At 42.9% G+C, this 19860-nt stretch overlaps 1 protein-coding gene and 1 non-coding gene across 15 annotated transcripts in view; one reads left to right on the top strand and one right to left on the bottom strand.

The window, feature by feature from the left end:
• Positions 1-19860, top strand: part of Magi2 (membrane associated guanylate kinase, WW and PDZ domain containing 2) — a 1487762-nt gene that overhangs the window by 910708 nt on the left and 557194 nt on the right.
• LOC120102678 (small nucleolar RNA SNORA17) lies at positions 19662-19792 on the bottom strand. Its single transcript, XR_015687372.1, has one exon. It is a non-coding gene; the product is annotated as a small nucleolar RNA SNORA17 (small nucleolar RNA).

Raw genomic sequence — 19860 nt, 5'->3', positions numbered from 1 at the left:
TCTCTCTCTCTCTCTCCCTCTCTCTCTCCCTCCCTCTCTCTCTTATTCTTTCTTTTTTCCTTTCTTTTTTCTTTTCCTTCCTTTATTCCTTCCTTCTTTCCTTCCTCCCTTCCTTCCTTTGTCATTCTTGTTTTGCTGCCCCAGTCTGTTTACTGACATCCTGTAAGTTATAATAACCTAAGCCTTTTTCACCTCCACAGACAGGGAGTTGCACTGTTAGCTTTATGCTATATAAGCTGTTAGTACATCTTAAACTGTTCAGGACTGGGTTGTCAAACAGCAAACAAAATCTTTCATGAGACTTTACTTTGAAGGATTTGCTTACTCTACTACTTTTAGATGAGGTACTGTTACAAAAGTTCACTGTGTATTAAATAAGCCTAGTATGCTGGAATATGTCTAATTACCCAGCACTGTTCAATGCATTTTACAGGCCTTAACTACTTAAAGATGAATTTCCTCTCTTTCTGGTCTGTCGGACAGATTGTCTGGGAAGCTTCTGCTCCACCAATAACTCAGAGACAATCTTTAAATAAAGGGCTTTCCCTCTGTCTTCTCTTGGGTCCTTAAATGGGAATCTCCCCGCCAACACCTTCCTTTTCTGCCTGTTCCTAACTCTCACACATGTGAAGCATCCTTTCCTATGGGCAATCTCCTTGACCACCCACCCTTCTAACCCAACCAGAGGAGCAGCGTGGGTATTACTGGGATAGCTTGTACTTTGCTTAGCTGGCTCCTTCTTGTGAGACTTGTTGCACTACAGGACCGTAGATCCAGAGTAGGATGTCACCTGATACCATGAGTGACAATTCTAGGGAATAAGGAGAAAGGGTGTCCATTTATTATCTTCCTCACTGAGATGTCCCATGGCTTCCTAGAAGGCCTGTTTGATAAAACTTACACAGTGGATTTAAAACTTAAGGCCATTGATGGTGGAAATTAATGATTGGAAAACCTTCAGGCACGGGGGAGGTTAATGAACACAACACAGAGCTTAAAGTTCTGAGTCCCAAGCCTGAGCTCTCTCCATTTCTAACTCTAAGAGAGTTGTTTGCTCTGGACTCACAGTAATTAGCATTTACATTATCTTGAGGCCAGGAGATTAATGTTTGTCCTCTTTTGTCTTTAGCATCTACCACTGCATTGATAGCTGGTATCTAAATGAACCAGACTACACCGCATCCTAGAGCTGCAGTGTCTACTGTCTTAACTTCCCTGCTGCAGTATCTTGCCTCATCTTCCTTCCCTTTCTCATTCCTTCCCTTCGTATTTCCTCCCTATTAGTTCCCTTATAGGTAATCTTTATAAACTGCATTTTCTCATAGGAAAAAAAACCTTACTGTTGATTCTTCCATATGAGCATCTATCTTTATCTCTACCTATCGCCTATCAAACAAAGGCTAAATTGCAGAGGCACTCTCATAATAAATTTCCTCTATCCAAAGGACACCGTCCATAATCCCTCACTCTTCACAAAATTATCGCATTGTGTCTAACCTGATTCTCTATAAGTCAACCAACATGTTCAGGGTATGTGGGTATCTTTTTTATTTTTTTCATTGTTGTTTTAATTTAACTTGTTTTAACCCATTGTTAAGCTGTAAGAACCTTATCATGGATTTCTCTATTTACATGCCTTACTGCTCAGTGAATTCGGATACAACACAGAGTGATTCTTAGGAATCACAGCACTAAAGTAAGTCTGAAGCATAGGTCTGGTTTTCCTTAAATAAGAAAGCTCTGATTTTTTTCCTTTTTTTTTATTGGTCATTTTATTTATTTGCATTTAAAATGTTGTCCCCCTTCCCAGTTTCCCCTCCACAAATCCCTTATCCCTCTCTCCTGCTTCTATAAGGGTGCTCCCCCACACCCATCCGCTCCTATCTCACTGCCCTCGCATCCCTCATATACTGGGTTGTCTGTCCTTCACAGTATCAAGCGCCTCCACTCCCATGGATGTCAGATAAGGCATCCTCTGCTACATTTCCAGATGGAGCCATGGGTTCTTCTATGTGTACTCTTTACTTGGTGGTTTAGTCCCTAGGAGATCGGAGGGGTCTGGTTACTTGATATTGTTGTTCTTCCTACAGGGTTGCAATCCCCTTCATCTCCTTCAGTCCTTCCCCTAACTCTTCCACTGGGGTCCCTGGGCTCAGTCCAATGGTTGACTGCAAGCATCCATATCTGTATTGGTCGGGCTCTGGCAGAGCCTCTCAGGAGACAGCCATACCGGGCTCCTGTCAGCAAGCAGTTCTTGACATCAGCAATAGTGTCTGGGTTTGGTGTCTGCAGGTGAAATGGGTCCCTAGGTCCCTGGATGGCCTTTTTTTCGGTCTCTTTTCCACTCTTTGTCCCTGTATTTCCCTTAGACAGGAACAATTCTAGGTTAAAAATTATGAGAGGAGTGGATGGCCCCATCCCTCAACAGGGGGCTGTGCCTATGCACTGGATATGCTTTCTACAGATTCTGTCTCCCCTTTGTTGGGTATTTTGGCTTATGTCATACCTCTTGGGTCCTGGGAAGCTTTTGCTACCCTAGCATCTTGAACTTTCTAGTGACTACCCCAGTTCTTCATCCCCCCACTGCCACACATCTCGGTTCAATTTCCTGACCCTCTGTTCTTCTCCTTCATCTCCTTCCACACCTAATCCTGCTCCCCCCTTTTCCTCCCCTTCCCTCCCTCCTTTACCTTCCATGATTATTTTGGTTTTTTTCTTTCTAAGTAGGACTGAAGCATCCACACTTTGGTCTTCCTTCTTCTTGAGCTTCATATGGTCTGTGAGTTGAGTCACGAGCATTGCAAGCTTTTGGGCTAATAACCACTTATCAGTGAGTGCAAACCATGTGTGTTCTTTTGTGACTGGGTTACCTCACTCAGGGATGATATTTTCTAGTCCCATCCATTTGCCTGAGAATTTCATGAAGTCAAGAGATGGCTCAGCTCTTAAAGGCTAGGCTTACAACCTATGAGTTCTGACACTCTAAGCTGAACTACACTCAGTATTAAGATCTCTGCAAGTTCTTCAGCGCCATCAGAACCCGAGCACAAGACCAGAAGCCCTTCACTTTTTAAAAGCAGTAATTAAACTTGTTAGATGAGAGGGTAAACAAAAATCTTCACACGGCCTAAAAAGCCAGATAATTTCAGAAAACAGTACAATTTCTCAAACCTAATTTTATACTGAAATCAAATACTACTTTAAATTCAGGTACAATTAAATATTTGCCTTTCCATGGGCTATATATAGTTTTCCATTACGGTGATTTGTTTTCACTCCGACTCCAAGCAGTAGGATACCAAGTTGATAGAGAAAGATTCTGCAACAATATTATCTAAAATCTCTACTCAAATTAAGTAGCACAGGAGAAGAGCAAGGAAGAAAATCTTGTGAAATGTGAGGATATAACCTGAAAAATGACAGGGTGTGTCTGAGGCATGTAATGGATCCTGAAGGCTGACAGCAACATGGGGTTGTGAGTGCCAAACAGGAGCCATGTGTGGCAAGAGAGATAAAGAAAGAGGAGTAGGGGTGACATTTTCACACTCTTGTCCTATCATGTAAGCCAGGAGCTCCCAAATGTCTGTCAGCACGGTACAGACACACTGTTAATCACCTACTCAACCCAAGCCTGGGGATCTGGCCTTCCACAGTTAAAATTGAGAATTTTTATCTTCAACAGGAATGGCTGTCCTGAACTAATCTTCCGAATAATGGTTTAGCCCAGTTATTAAGGCTGTAGTGGCTGACATAAAACTAAATCTTTCCAACTAGTCAATTCATGGTGGAGAAGTTGGAGAGCTAGCTAAGAACTTAAAGTTTTCAAAGGCCATTATGCAATAATTCGTCTTTTGCCTACTCCAAATAAGTACCATTTGCTTCCATTCTGTGCTCAGAGACACCACACCCAAGTGCCACCTTCTGGAGTCTCTCTTACATGAAAGAGTCGTCTTAAGGACAAAATAAAGCATTAAAGTGCTGTGACGTGTACAGTATCGATGCCTCCAGTGCTGGACTATGACAAAAATACCTGAAAGAAATGACTTATGGAGGAGGGGTCATTTGTCTAACAGTTTCAGAGATTTGGTGCTGTAGGTTGTTTGATCACTTCGTGAACCCCAAGAGTGTGAGCTGGAAAAACCTTGTTTTCTGTAACCAAGAGATGGAGGAAGCAACCAGTTGATGGAGTGAACATAAGGAAGTAAAATGGAGGGGTTGGGGATTTAGCTCAGTGGTAGAGCGCTTGCCTAGCAAGCGCAAGGCCCTGGGTTCGGTCCCCAGCTCTAGAAAAAAAAAAAAAAAAAGAAATGCGGGAAAAAAAAGAAAAAAAACGGAAGTACAATGGAGGGTCTTTGAGTTGAAGGTTATTTAAGACAACGTGGAGAAGGAAAAAGAAGTGGTGTAGGAAGGTCAGTGGGGTGCTTTCCCTGCCTCTGTGATAGCAGGCTTTCACCACAGTGTCTGGCTCCTGAGTTTTCAATCCATAAACTTGAACGTTTGGAATTTTGTTTTAAAATCAACAGTTTGCTCCTCTGGCTCCGTTGCTTTTGGTTTGTGGTGAAGCAGAACATCATGATACCAAGGATCCACTGACCACATGGAAACAGAGAAATCCAGAGACAACCCAGACAAGATAGCGTCCACCAAAGATGTGTCCCCATTGTCCCATGTCCTCCAGGGTTTCGATCACCTCCCAGCAATGGCATCCAGTTAGGAGTCCAGGCATGAGTCAACCCATTGACTAAGTCAGAACCCTCATGATCAAACCATATAGCCTGATCCCTGGTGGGAGCCAGGTTTTAGCAACAGGAGCCTCAACAGCATCCATCTGCCCATCATCTGCATCCTGTGTCACTTCCTCTTGCCCTCAGTCTCATCTATGTTTGGTCCCCTCCTGCCAAAACAATACTGGTATGTCAGAAATGAAGTCCTGGTATCCTTACTTCTGTGTTTAAATTGTCTGGGACTCCTAATTGCTGAAGGAAAAAGATGTGAAAATGGTTAACAAGGCATACAAGGATCCCTGATTCAGCATCTCACAGTGTGTGTAGCCTGTATTCTGGCCATCCCTCAACAGTCCCACTTCCCACGTTGTGCCTGATCTCTTGTGTCTCCAAGTCATGGACCTGATTACATTTTCTGACAGTCTGTGCAAATATTAGTCTGCCCACTGCTTAGATACGCAAAGCACCATGATTACAATTTCTGCCCTGTCTAGTCGCTAAGTGCTTTTTTTTTATTCTATTTAATTGCTGCTTTCCGCTGTCACCATTCACCTCTGTTGTATGATTTTTCTCAAAATGCTATTAGCACATCTTCTATTAGGAAAGCTCCTCATTTTTCCAAATACTGCCTTTCTGGGTGGGACCTTCTGACTTCTCTTCTAGTCAGGGTGACAGTTCTCTACATCTAACTTAGGTCTTGTATATAGTTCCATGGGGGAGGAGCCACACCCATTCTTTTACCCATCATCCCTGCTGCTATTGTATTACAATGGGAAGATGTGGTAAGTGTGACAGACATGATTGAATTGTTTCTCTCTACTCCTTTGCTCAAAATGTGCTGGTCCTTGGCTAGGCATACCTAGTGCGTACCTTTAGCCTAGCATCTGTGAGGCAGAAAGAGGGAGACCTTGTGTCTGCAGTGTGGTCTACAGAGTGACTTCCAGGACAGCCAGAGCTACATAGTGAGGTCCCATCTCAACAACCAAAGCAAAACAAAGCAAAACAATACAAAATTTTTCTGACCCTTGGTCCTGGATGTCTGAAATTTAGGTCTGCTTACACCACGTTAAAAGCTGGCTTCATTCCAGGTCTACAACAGACTTTCTTCAATTTGAAGACATACTTTAAGGTCTGGAAAAAGAACCTTTTTTCCCCTCATTTGTTTAAATTCAAACTTACCATAAACAGCAAACAAACACGTGAAAATTCTATATATTTGTGGGCTGCCATGAGAATTTTGAAATGTATTTATTTGTATAATCGAGCCCAATATATCGGTCTTCTCAAATATTTATCATTTATGCATGCTATAAACATGAAAATGCTGTTTTCTAGCTTTGCTGAAATGAGCAGAACTTCATTTTTAGGTTCACCTAATGCACAAAAGCACCCCAGAACGTCTTCCCTCTGACTGTAACTAATAACTCTCTGCCAGTCCCCGTCCCAGTCCTCCCCTCCCCCTCTACTTTTTCCCACTTTCTGGTGAAGATCATTTCAGTTTTAACTCCTATGAGACTTCTTTATTTCAGAATCCACATAGAAGTTAGATTCCGCAGGCCTTCTCTTGTGGTGTCTGACTTGTTCACATATTCTAATGCTCTCCAGTCCCATTCATGTTATTGCAAGTGGCAAGAGTCCATCCTCTTTGGCCAAATAGTATTGTTGGGGGAGGGGAGGGGAAACTAAGGCATTTTCTTTAAGTTCTTGCTAGCGGATGGACATTTAGGTTGCTTGTATTTCTTGAGGGTCGTGATTCCTTCTTCAATGACCTGGATATTTCAATGTCTCGTCACCATACTACTTTCATTTCCTTTGAATTTGTACCCAGTAGTCGAATGGCTGGATCAGTGTAAAGATGTGAGGAATTTCTGTATGTTCATTTGCCACAGTATCTGTCCTAACATACATCCCACCAGCAGACTTCAGGCTCTATTTTCTCCACTTCTTCGTGAGCTCTTGTCATTGGCTGGCAGTTAAGTAACAGCTGTTCTTAGTAGGGCGTCTCTGTAGTCCTGATACACACTTCTCTCATAATGTGTGGTGTTGACCACTTTTCACATATCTGTTAGCCACTCTCTGTCACCTTATAAACAGGTTATCATCCTCAATATTATTTTCTACTGAGTCCCCATGCATTCTGGATACCAATTCCTTCTTAGATATATACCTTGCAAATGTTTGCAAATTCTCACACTCTCCTGTTGAGTCTGTTGAGTAGGTTATTGGCTATTCTGGTTTTTTTTTTTCCTCCCCTTCTCTGCACTGGGAATTTTCAGCTGAAAGTTCTGATTAAATGTTTCTTTGCAGATGTCTGCTCCACATGGTCTTGTTTAAGGCAAGCTCTTGCTGGTCTGTCTTCCCACTTCTTCGCTCTTCCTTTTGCTCTCCACCCCCCCTCCCCGAAACAAGAGCATGTCTTACTCCTCTCACCATACTCAATAAGATGTCTTTAAACTTTGCATATCCCACTTTTTGCCCCATGAGGCATTTCTCTGGATGCTTTCTGTTTGTTTGGCTTTAGTGTTTGTGATGCCTTGCTCTGGTGACATCCTCCTGGCTGGTCCTTTTTTTTTTTTTTTTTTTTTTTTTTTTTTTTTTTTTTGGTTAAATCTATGCAGCTTGTTAACATTCAGAAATGAGGCACCAAAGGAACCAACTGTGACCTCTAAATACATACCAGGTCCTCAGTTTAGCGGGAAGTGGGCAGAGATCCTAACCTTAATTTTAATTTATTAAGCCCCGACTGCTCCCGTTAGTAAGAGCTAACCCACGATCCATATCCTGTTTCTGTCCTAATTCTCCCCAGGGAGGTCAGTTGGTATGTGTGTTTGGCTAGAGGCTGCTTGGATGTTAGCGCTCTGATGTTCTTTTCATAAACCTCCCTGCCTCTTTAACTCTGTTTCATCTGAGTCTTAAGTGTCTCTAGAGTTCTGTGGGGTATAGGACCCAACCCCGCCAACTTGAATACTATCCCTTCTGAAGGTATGCATCTGACCTCTTACCGTGTGTATATGCATGTGTGTGTTCATGTGCCACACAATCCATAGGTTACACGTCAACACTGTATGCGTTCCTCTGCTTTCCACCTAAGTCTCACACACGGTCTTTCGCTGAACATTGAACCTAAAATCTTGACTCGATTGGCTAGTCTTCAGGCTCCTAGAAGGCGCCTGTCTCCCGCCACTCCAGAGCCTGGGTAAGAGATGTGCCTCTGTGGGTGCCTGAGACCTGGAATGAGCCCAAGCACTCTGACCTAATCAACGTCTTTGGCATCGCATTCTTCTCTCACTGTGGATGACGGATAAAACTTAAAAAGGCTTCACCCTGCATTCATAAAGCTCCAAATTCATTGCTTAGTACTATTCATTCCTATAATCGCAGGACTGAAAACGGTCAGGCAGGATGATCAGAAGTTCAAGGTCATTCTCTGCTAGGATTGGAGTGAGAGGCCAGCCACTGGAAGAAACAAAGACATAAATCACCGAACGCAATGTTCCTTTGTGTAATGGAGCTGCTCTCTCCATAGCTAGTGAACAGCCCCACACGCACACACACACACACACACACACACACTTTCTATGAATTATTACAAGGTGCTTCCATCCTCTAAATACTCTTCTATTTAATATATATTTTAGATTTCAGTTCTTCTCAGAGCTCTCATCTATTTGGAGATTAGTCACAGGAAATGGTCTCCAAACTATTTGTTGAAAAAAATAAATGAATAAAAGGGGATTGAGGAAGGAGAACACTCCTTAAGAAATGACAGGATGTGCTATTTAGCCAGTCTTTTGCATGCTGAGTACTTGTCATCCCCACCTTTCCCCAGAGACACAAGCGATCCCAAGATCCCTCCAATATTCCTTACTTTTGCAGCTACTCTAGGGAAAGCAAAGTAAATTGCATTGCCCCTAAAGGACACAAGAAGAATTTCCTTTATTTGCTGTGGTTAACCAATAGTGGAATCTGTCACCAGGGCATATCTCCTTTGGGTTAATACTAAGGAGATCAATACAAATATATTTCCTAGGGGAATCAGGGGAAAGGTAAATGACTTGATGCTGTTTCCATGGTTCCTGGAGTGGTGATACCCTCAGTTGAAAGTATTCTCCCTGATCAGAATTACCAGGAGAACTCAAACACTGTAAGCATGAAGGACTTTACCTTTTGAAAGCCGTGTGCATGTTGCAAGAAGTTGTGGATTTGTAATCATCCCAGTGGCTGGGATTATGCCAGATGCCCCTGATGAGACATTCGAGCTGAGCTCCAGAATCCAGCTGCTCTCCCGAAATCCTCCAGGCCAGGGGCTCGTGTGAAAGTCCTCTCCACAGGTAGAGAAAATGGAATCGGAGTTCCAGAGCCTTCCCTTCCTCTGTGACTCCCTGCATGGCTGAATCTTCAAATTGCTATGCCAAGCACATAAAGTAATTCACATAAGTGATAAATTTACAGGCACAACGTTCTTCCTGCAAATCTCCTCTCTCTTCCGTCTCTCCCTAAGAAAGAGAAATATAATTTCAACTTTGTCTTCCCTCTTCAAATTGTTTATCATTGCTTTAGGGTACACAAGTGAATGTGTTTTATTACTGATCTCAATTTATGCCGTTTCCAGAACTGCAATTCCAGAGCAGTTTGTCAATATTATCTTTCCAAGAGGAACCAAGCAAACTGCCAGAATGCATTTTTAATGGCCTCCTGTTGGTAATTAAAATGTCATTTATGAAATAATAGCCTGTTTGTTTTACCTGGGACGAGAAATAACTGTTCAGTTTTACTTAGGTGGCATTGCTCTTTCCATACTGAAGACCTGTATTTACAGTAATAGAAGAATTATGTATGTACTAACATGTATTGAAAACAAACATCTACTCCTGGCAACATGGCTTCCAGTGTGGAACACTCACTGGCAGTGCAGTGTAAATCACTCCTGGTGACTTTTGGCTCCTCCTTCCCCCCAGTACACTTCCCACCTTAGGAAGTAGAATCTGAAATTAGATTCAATAAAGCATTTTAATGTGAACATTGGGGAAAAAAACTCACTTCAGTTGTAATGAGTAAGTGCTTTGCCATTGTTTTAGTTTTGGATTTCCTTTGGGGATGAACATACACCATGTTATGGTTAAGTAGTCAGACCAGAGAACCATGTCCAGGTCATAGGTCAACCAGTTGTCAACTGGGAGCATTCTGAACAGGTAGTTCTGCTCCTCTGGCCTCACTTCATCCCATGGAAGGTGTGAATAGGAGCACTTACCCCACCGGTGACTTCTGGGAATTAACTTACACCAAATATTTAGGTAATAACTACTGTGTGACTTACAAACATCAGGCCAGTAAAATGTATTTAGTGTGTTCTTAAGGGTCTTCTTCAGAACACTTTGAGGAAGATTGAAAGTTACCAAGGAACGAGTGTAGGAGTTTAGGGGAAACAATAGCAATTCCTTTTGAGATAAAAACACAGGAGGATTCTGCATTAAGAAAGCATAGGTGCAGCCTATGGGAACAAGACCTGTCCTACTACCAAGGAGCGTCAAGAATTCCTTTGAGTTAGTCATCCCGATGAGGCTCAGATCATACCCCTCTTCATGCCTCACTCTCTATATTTGTAAACTAAGAGTACTACACTAAATAGATTCCAAAGTCCTTTTAAGGAAGCCTGCTAGTTCTTAACTAGTTCTTTCGAAGTCAATTCTCAATTTAAGTGTGCCACAGAAAGCTTGCCACCAAGAGAGGTATGATCACTAGAAAATGCGTAATCATAACAAGCACACCGCGTCCACTGTGAAAGGCAAGTGAGGCCGTCCAGAGTCAGTTTTAGCTCCAGATACATTTTCGTGGTAGCTAGCTTGCTAAGCATGTGCAAAGCCCTAGTATTTCCAAGTTCCCACTGTTCGCAGCCAGCACACCTGTCCCTCCGCCTTAGCAGTGCGTAAAGCAGGAAGTGCAAAGCTCTCAGTTCCGCTCCCTGTAGCCTCACAGACTATGACTTCCCTTTTACATTCATTCACACCCTGTACCGCCCACTGAGAAACCTCATCCAGGGCACATGCGTTGGCTCCCAATAAATATGTACTTTCCACTCAAGGGATTTTGAAGTTATTAATTAAATTAAATTCCTGAGGGAAAAGCCCATACATATGCATATCTCAGGATGCTAAAGTGGGCATTCACTTTGTCTATGGCAAAGCATACCAAAAGGGAGGAAATATGATAATTAAGGTGCAATATTCCTGGACCATTGTAACATAGCAGATGATAGTTAGGCTGGGGAAGTAAAAAGGACTAACATTGAAGCATCTGTTCTTGTGGGCCCAGAATCCTGGATGTTGTTCAGGGGTTTTACTTCATTAGTAGATGGGAATCATTATATTCCTTACTTTTTGTAGAAAATACGTTTTTTAAAGTTTCCTCAGTAGAGTCTCATACAGTACATACATACTGAGACAGAAAAGTCCGGCACTGTCAGAGAAGGCTTCATTGTACTTTCCAGAGGGCTTCAAGATAACACCGCTTACGTTTTCTCTAGTTCTGTTTCATTGATCTCTAACTGATACAATAAGGGGCCATTTCATACAGATTTATGCTCTTATAGATTAATAATATCATATATCCCAGTGCTTTATAGGAGCTGCCATGGGGCAGACAATACATCACATTCTTCTCTCTGCCACGGGTTCCGCTTTTATTCACCGTGTACGAGTGTGTGAGTGTGTGTATTTGTGAGTGTGTGTTCATAAGGATGTATGAATAAGGGTAATTTTGAGTGTGTGTGAGTATGTATGAGTGTGTGCATGTGTGTGTGTGAGTGTATGTGTGTGCATGTGAAAGTGTGTGAGTGAATGTTACTGAATGTCTGTGATTGTGTATTTGAGTGTGTGAGCATGTGTGTGTGTTTCAGTATTTGTATGTGTGAGTATGTGTATATATGTGTAAGAGTACATTTGAGTGTACATATGAACGTACGAATATATGTCTGTATGTTTGAGTGTTTGCGTATGTGAGTATGTGTGTATGAATGTGCAAGCATATGTGTGTGAGTGTGTGAGAGTATGTTTGAGTCTTTCTCTGTGTGTTTATATGTGTGTATGAGTGTGTGTGAGTACGTGTTTGAGTGTCCATGTGAGTGTGTGAGTGTATTTGTGTGTGCTTGAGTGTGAACATGAGTGTGATGTGTGTGAGTATGTGTATTACAACATTTTAGCTACTTTTAGGTATACAGCCCTGTGGCATGAAAACTCTTCCATGGTTTTGTAATTGTCACCAGTTTCCATCTCAAGAGCCATCTACTGGGACCACAACTTTAAATATAACAGATTCCAATTATATTTCTATGAAGTTTGGAGAAGCCTCTTTGATACTAGAGACAGATGTTTCCGCTTACAGCTGGGATCCAGGTAGAATGTAGAAGACGGCATTTCATACCACTATATAAAGTAGCATCAAACTGCTGGAGTTAATCAGCTGGTTGAGTCCAGCCTCCTGGAAACTCAGTTGGATTTTTATAAACTTGCTAATTTTTGTTTATAAATACAATCCATAAATTGCATCTACTTCAGATGATTTCAAAAAAAAAAACCAGTAACTGAAATAGATACTATTAATCGAGACTCTACAGGTAATTAAAGCTTACCTAAAGATGGGAAGAAGTAAGTCACACTTTTCAGTGAACAGCACTTTGATGACTGAATTAGCAAATATAAGTAGCAGTCAGCAAAGAACAATCAGCTACAAGAGCTCAGTGACACCTATTTCAGCTTCCCACCATGCCGTAAGGGGCTGCTAAATGTCCTAAAATAGAGCAGGCCTTAAGAGAGCTATGATGCAAGCACAAATAAAATCAGGCAACGGCAAAGGTTGGTGAGGATGTTGAGAAAGTGGATCTTCGATGCACGTGAGTTGGAAAGCAAAACTGTGCATATCTATCTTGGAAAATAATATGATAGCATTCCTACATGGTAGTTTCCATACATGCTAGCAACTCTGCTTCTTGATATGTAAATCAAATATTGAGAGTGGCTGCCCCAAGTAGGTATTTGAAAAGTGATGGTACTGCAGTGTTTGTCACAATAGCCGAAAGGTTGGAAGCAAAGTAAATGACCACGGTGGATATATGGGTAAGTAAAATATGATCTATCCGTTAACGGATGACACTGTCCTCAAACAAGGATGGAATTCCAACCTGTGGTACAGCATAGCTGTAGGGAGCAGAACAAGCCCTGAATGACTGCATGTGTGTCTTTGACATAGACAGGGCCACGTCTAGGATACCACACCCTCAGGCTCAGATCAATGTCTAATCCTTTCTTGGGGTACTGAGTGCAAGCCTTGGCAGCGTATGCAGGAAATGTCCACCAAAGCTCCCCTCTGCATCTGTACAGAGACTACTTCCTAGATTATCTAAACCAATTTCCTTGATCCATCTGCATAACATTGCCTTCTTGTTTATCTGTAAGTAAAAACCCTGCCTCCCTTTTCAGCTATATGCAGTAATCCCAGCTCTCTGTTCAACTCTCTAAAGTAAGCACGCCGAGCTTCCAGGATGATATGGATTCCCCGGCCAAGTGCGCATACCACCTGATCCCTGCTTTTCTCTTTGCATCTCTCATTTCCTCATTACCTCACTCCTCTGGTCAGATCCAAGACCCCTGGAGGCAATGTGAGGATGAATTATAGGTCTCACCCTAGAAGCTGTTATCCTAACCGAAATAAGCCCCTTCAGCACATGAATCACATGCCTAGAGCACTCAAACTCATGAGCACAGAAAACGAAGTGGTACTCATAGCAATGATAGTTTAGGAGGTTCTGGTTTGAGGAGACTAGAGTTTGGGTTTGAAGGAATAAAAAATGCTTCTGACGATGGTAGCGGCATTTGCACAGCGAGAGAGCATTCATGCCCCTGAACTGTATGCTTTCAAATGATTAAAATGCTAAACTCCATATCATGTGTGTTTTGTACCAATGAATAAAAATGGAAGCTCATCAGGAGGAAAGAAGCCCCTGCCTTAGTTCAGTCGGCCACATAGAAGCTAGAACTTACTCTACTCCTTGTCAGCCTCAGTGTTACATTCACAGTTGTTTGTGAAGACCAAAGCACTGTGTGTCATGTGGGGATGGGAATCTGAGCTCGACCTTCTGATAGGACTCCAGTCTTTCCTACTTCCTACTTTTATCAGGGCTGAGTTCAACAACCATGCTGGTTCTGAGCTGCTAACTGCACAATTCTCCAACTGCCCTGAGATGGAGGCCACTAACATTTCTGGATCTGTACTCTTATCCAGTACAAATGTTCTATTGCCTTTCTACATATGCAGTCTCCTAGAGCTAAAATACGTCACCTTACCCCCCATTTTCTAATTGGGTAATAAGCTGAAGAACAAGTAAGGAATTTGACCACAGCTGCAGACTTTTTGGCACTCAGTCATGACCTCATAATAGAGGATGTGCGTGTGTATACGGATGCTCTGTATCTCCAGATCTCCAGGTCCGAATGGCGCCGAAGATGATAGTCTACAGGATAGGCAATGTTCCTGTTTACGCTCCATGAAGTTAGAGCCTGCTCACATCCCATCACGTAAGACCAGGGAATAACATCACCCTATCAGCTCTCTCCCAGCTCTACCTGCTTTCCTCTCCTAAGGTATTTCAGGCAATCTGAGAGTCGCGGGGCAGCCATGTTCTCAGACCAGTGAATGAGGTCGGTGTCGCTGCTGTCCTTCCCGGAGTGCCTCTTGTCGACATGCCCAGTGCCATCGCCGTTTGTCTACTGGTTGCTGTGGCGCCATCAGCCACTTGCCACCCTTCCCAGGAATTGTGTGACCTTCTATACACTGTCATTTGACATCTCTATTTCTCTTCTTAGGTACCACAGTCCCCTGGGCATATATGTTGGTGCCACTTCCTTATCTACCTGCCTTCTGAGGTAGAGTTCCCTTAGTTCACCAGCACTGCCACACGTATACTCTCCATTGGCTTGAAACCTTCCACCCCAAAGTACAACGTTTGTTGGAAGTAGAAAAACCCTCTCTCCTGTTTGAATAACTCCGTTTCCGGAGCACATCAAACTCTGTGGCAAATACACTGATACAAAATAACAATATACACTGATTCCTCTGTCTTCATAAATTACCCTCACATTATGATGACATCCAGTCAATTTGAGTGGAAGTCACCAACCCATAGACCATGCCATTCCTCTGCACCGCTTTTGAAATTAATGCAAGCTCAAAGTAAATCTTCCCTCGGGTGTTATTTTTTCTGGAAGCTTCTTTTCCTTCCATGCACATGGCCTCCAGACTGGCCTGTTTCCCGATTCATATGGCTCTTCCTAACATACCAAACTTCCAGCAGCAGGCTGAGCTCAGGCTCTACCCGCGTGCCCCACTCTAAATCTGTTGTAGCATGTAAATCTCACAGAACCCAGGGATACACACAGCATCTTGCACAGTTTAAAGATATGGAAACTGAGTGGCTATGTAACCTGCTGTTAAACAGCCACTCTGTTAACGTTAAATGCTAAAACATCTAGTTAGCGGCACATCAAGATTTGAGCTAACGTAAGCTCTGTAACCACACTACCTCACCTCCTAGCTCAGAGCCTTGCCTAATCCCAGCCACCTGCCTCAGTCACCTAGCACAGCAGTGGAACATCTAGGCTACTGCTCCTGGTGAACCTAAATGCTATTCCTTCCTCATTGCCCTCTTTGCCCATGAGCTCTGTGATTATGCCACCCAGAGAACCTTGGGGACCTCAAAATGTTGTTATGTGGGAAGGTAGCATCGTTCCCTTCCCAGAAGAGTCCTCCCGAAGTCCAACTGTTCTAATATCCATTCCTTAGGACTGGCTCCTGCTCTAATTAAAAATGTCTTTTCAAGGAAGTTGGATGCTCTCAGGAGCCGAGCTAGCTCAAGCCACTCCACTGATCTGGGCCAATGATGTGGAAGCACTGTTTGTTATATGTTTTGGTTAGCTGTTTTCCCATCACACCTGGATTATGTAAGCTGTGCTTGGCAACCTCTGCTACTTGCAAGGACTGATGTGATTTATCCTGTCAGGGCATTGGAGCTCAGTGCAGGAAGCCAAATTGTCTCCATTTGGCTCCCACTGAATTCTCCAGCATGACTCAATTAGCATAAACAAGAGAATTGAAACTCACCTGTAGGTTATCATCCTATTCTTTCCCGCCAGCATGTGATTGTTCGCCTCAATACTGGCCAGCACATCATGATTCTAATTATACACATATCAGAGGCAAACCTTCATTAGCAGTTTCCCCCGGGGGAGTTCAGTTGGGACTTGTAGACTTTGGGGTTGTTGCTCTCAGCACCCAGAATGGATCTCGCCTTGCCTTCCTCTCTCTGTTTACAGAGATTTGTCTTAAGCTCATTTGGGGAAGCTTTTTGATTTTTAAAGAGTGATGAAGAAAGGCGTGTTTTTACCCCCAAGAGGCTGAGTTTTAGTTTTAGATATATTTTTGTTATAAATTATTATAGCAAGTCATTTCAAAGTGAGCTATTAATAAACAATCCCTATTCACCTCTGCGTTCATACTTCTTAATTAGTGACCAGAGGGGCAACTGGCATCTCCTTTGAGTTTCTACTGATGATAAGAGGACCTTGAAAACTTAAATCTAGGAAGTACAAAAAACAACTAATTAGGGGCAGCTGCATGCCAACACTGACAAGCAAGGAGCTGAGTCTGGTGGCACACGTCAGTAATTCCAGCAACCGGTGGGCTGAGGCAGGAGGAGCATTAGTTAAAAGACAGGCTCAGCCTCAGCCTCAGCCTCAGCCTAGTGACATAAGACCTTGTCTCAAGAAGGAAAACAAATAAACAACCACAGCTTGGAAACTAAGTGAAATAGACTTATGTTCTATGAAGGAATAAGAATGAGTACAGGAATGGATGGATGGATGGATGGGTAGATGGATGGATGGATGGATGGGTAGATGGATGGATGGGTAGATGGATGGATGGACGGATGGATGGGTGGGTGGGTGGATGAATGGATGGATGGATGGATGGATGGATGGATGGATGGATGGATGGATGGATGGATAGATGGATGGATGAGTGGATGGATGGATGAGTGGATGGATGGGTGGATGGATGGATGGATGTGTGGATGGATGGATGGGTGGATGGATGGATGGGTGGATGGATGGATAGATGGGTAGATGGATGAATGAGTGGATGGATGGATGGGTGGATGGATGGATGGGTGGATGGATGGGTGGATGGATGGATGGGTGGATGGATGGATGGGTGGATGGATGGGTGGATGGATGGATGGGTGGATGGATGGATAGATGGGTAGATGGATGAATGAGTGGATGGATGGGTGGATGGATGGATGGGTGGATGGATGGATAGATGGGTAGATGGATGAATGAGTGGATGGATGGGTGGATGGATGGGTGGATGGATGGATGGACGGACGGACGGGTGGATGGGTGGGTGGATGGATGGATGGATGGATGGATAGATGGATGGATGGATGGATGCATGGACTATGCCTGTACTGGTAACCTTCTCTGGAAAACCTCAAGATACCCAGAGTTGTGCCTTAACAATGCCCTATATCCTTCTCAATCCAATCAGGTTGAAAATAAGGATTAGCCATCACACTGAAGCACATTGAAGACCCAGGCAGCTCATCGCAGGGCCATATTCAGAAACACCTGTCTTTCTGATGTGCTAATAAGCTGTTCACCAGTCCCATTTATCTTCTAACATCTAGCTCTGCTTCCAACTCCATTTTTCCTACCAACAATCCTTATTATTGTTGTTCACATAATGTTAGTCACTTTGACGAACATATCCTGAAAATCGATGCTAAGTAAACACTCACCCAATAGCCATCCAATTCTTGCAGAAGCAACAATAGAACGTGTGTACTCTGGCTCAGTCGCTGTCTTGAAAGAGCTTACTGGGTTCCAGACTCCTTCCTTAGGCCATTCTATCATTGTCAGCAAGGGGCTTCCAGTGTCAAGGAGCTAGAACAAGATTGCTTATAACATTGTCACTGGCCCAACCACTCATATCTACATTGCATTTCCCCAAATGTAATTTTTTATTTTCTTCTATATCCTGGGTAATACAGTCCCCTTCATTTATACCGCACAGCCATTTTATAGAGCCCACATTAATAAGCTTCTTTCAGTGTGGAGAAGGGTAATATTTATGAGCCACAGATCTTTTTGCGGCATTCCTATCTAATGGCTCCTCGAAGCACTGCATACCCTATGGCTGAAGGTTTTCGTGGGCTTTTCCTTACTTGCTACATTTTTTAATGGTGTCTTTTGCTGGTCTGATAGGGAAGCACTCATTTTTCACATGATAAGGTTCAGAACACACTCCTAAACACTACAACCACTTGGCATTTGAGAAAACATCACGAACATGAATGGAAAACTGATGAATTCCCCTCTGCCCTTTCTCCCCTAAAGCAAGAAGTCATAAAACCTAGAAAGGATTTTCTGACTTTCCCCTGAAATAGTTCAAAGGCCCCCACATGAGATGTGCTGTCACGAACCCAGACAATCGGAGTGTCCTTATCTTGGAAGACACAGGGATACAGAGTGTAAGCAGACAGACTTTAGAAGTATCCGTCTTACAATTACATCATGCCCCTGCATCCGATCACACCTATGCACAACTGCCCACTTCTTCATCAGTATAAAAGTCAGTGTCTGTGGTTGCTTGGTCTCATTTCCACGTGGAGGCTCCTATGCCGCTTAAATATATATTTACATGATTAGCATAAAGGATAATATTTTAAAATTATATTGACTAGGAGGACTAAGGATACAACTACATGTTTACTATAAGATCCCTGAGAAAGCACATAAAGATCACAGCACCAGTGGCAAATGATACCAGTTAGCACTGGTGAGCTCTAGGAGAAGCGTTTGTTCTCTTAATCTACTTTTTCTATAGAGGGCTCCTGTTGAAGTCAGCAGTTTCGGTCTCAAGAAAAGACATTTCTCTTCACCTAAATGCCAAACTATGTAAATAATGCGAAAACCCGTTATTCCTACAATTTTGGTTAACCAGTGTGTGACTTCATTCTTGAGAAAGCAGCCTGGAAATGATCTTCCTTCTGAAGAGCTGATGATGTGCCCACACTCTATTGTGTTGTGTCAAGCTCTTTGCCTGGGCCAGCTTTTGCCATTGTTTAACTAGAAAGCATGAGAGAATAAGCAATGGTACTAATGACTCTCTCTCTCTCTCTCTCTCTCTCTCTCTCTCTCTCTCTCTCTCTCTCTCTCTGTGTGTGTGTGTGTGTGTGTGTGTGTGTGTGTGTGTGTGTGTGTTGGGGGGCGCAGTTTTCATGGAAGAGCCGTAGCATTTCCTCATTCTCCCCTCACTGGTCCACTGTTGTGTCCATAGTCTCCAAGTAAACGCTTGCCTAGACCTCACAACGCTACTTAGTAATGCCACTACTATCTCTGTATGGTATTCTTTTGAGGGTTTTATTTTAAGGATGCAGCAAAATTTTGTATTCCCATTTACCCATCAATATAATGGAAATATTGAAGCTGACAACTAGGCTACTTATCTACTGATTAGAAATCTTAAGGCATTCAGAGTAAACTGTCATCCTCGCGTGTGTTCCCATTGGTCAGAAATGGGATCGAAAATAGATGTCTGTCTACTCAGTAGGTGTGGATGGGTCAGGCTGAACATGTCCATGATTTTAAGTCAAAATAATTTCAAAACAATATAGAATAATGTGGTTGATTCTTTTCCCTAGTCAGAGGCTTGTAGAAACTGATTCATAAGAAACTCTCTGTAGTCTTTCTATTCTAAATCACCTATTTTGACAGAGGATACTTTCAGTATTTGTTTGTTTGTTTTTACTTTTTATTGGCCTCACACCCTGTCTGGGCGGGACTGGTGGTCATCTCAGGCTTGTTTTTTTTTTCTTTTTTTTTCCAGGATCTTTTGACTACTAATCACTCGGATGTTCACAGGTTAGAACACTGAGCATAGACATAGCCTCTGTCCTCTCTGCCACTTACTGAAGCATGTGTGACACAATGGCTACCTGTAACCCCTCTAAAGGAAGAGAGGATTCTTATAAAAATGCTTCAAGACTCAGCTGCTAAAGCAGATCAAGATTTTTGTAGGTTACAGG

The sequence above is a fragment of the Rattus norvegicus genome, chromosome 4 (assembly GCF_021556685.1).
Source record: "Rattus norvegicus strain SHRSP/BbbUtx chromosome 4, alternate assembly SHRSP_T2T, whole genome shotgun sequence".
Taxonomy (NCBI): Eukaryota; Metazoa; Chordata; class Mammalia; order Rodentia; family Muridae; genus Rattus; species Rattus norvegicus.
This window is presented reverse-complemented; position numbering and strand designations above follow the sequence as displayed.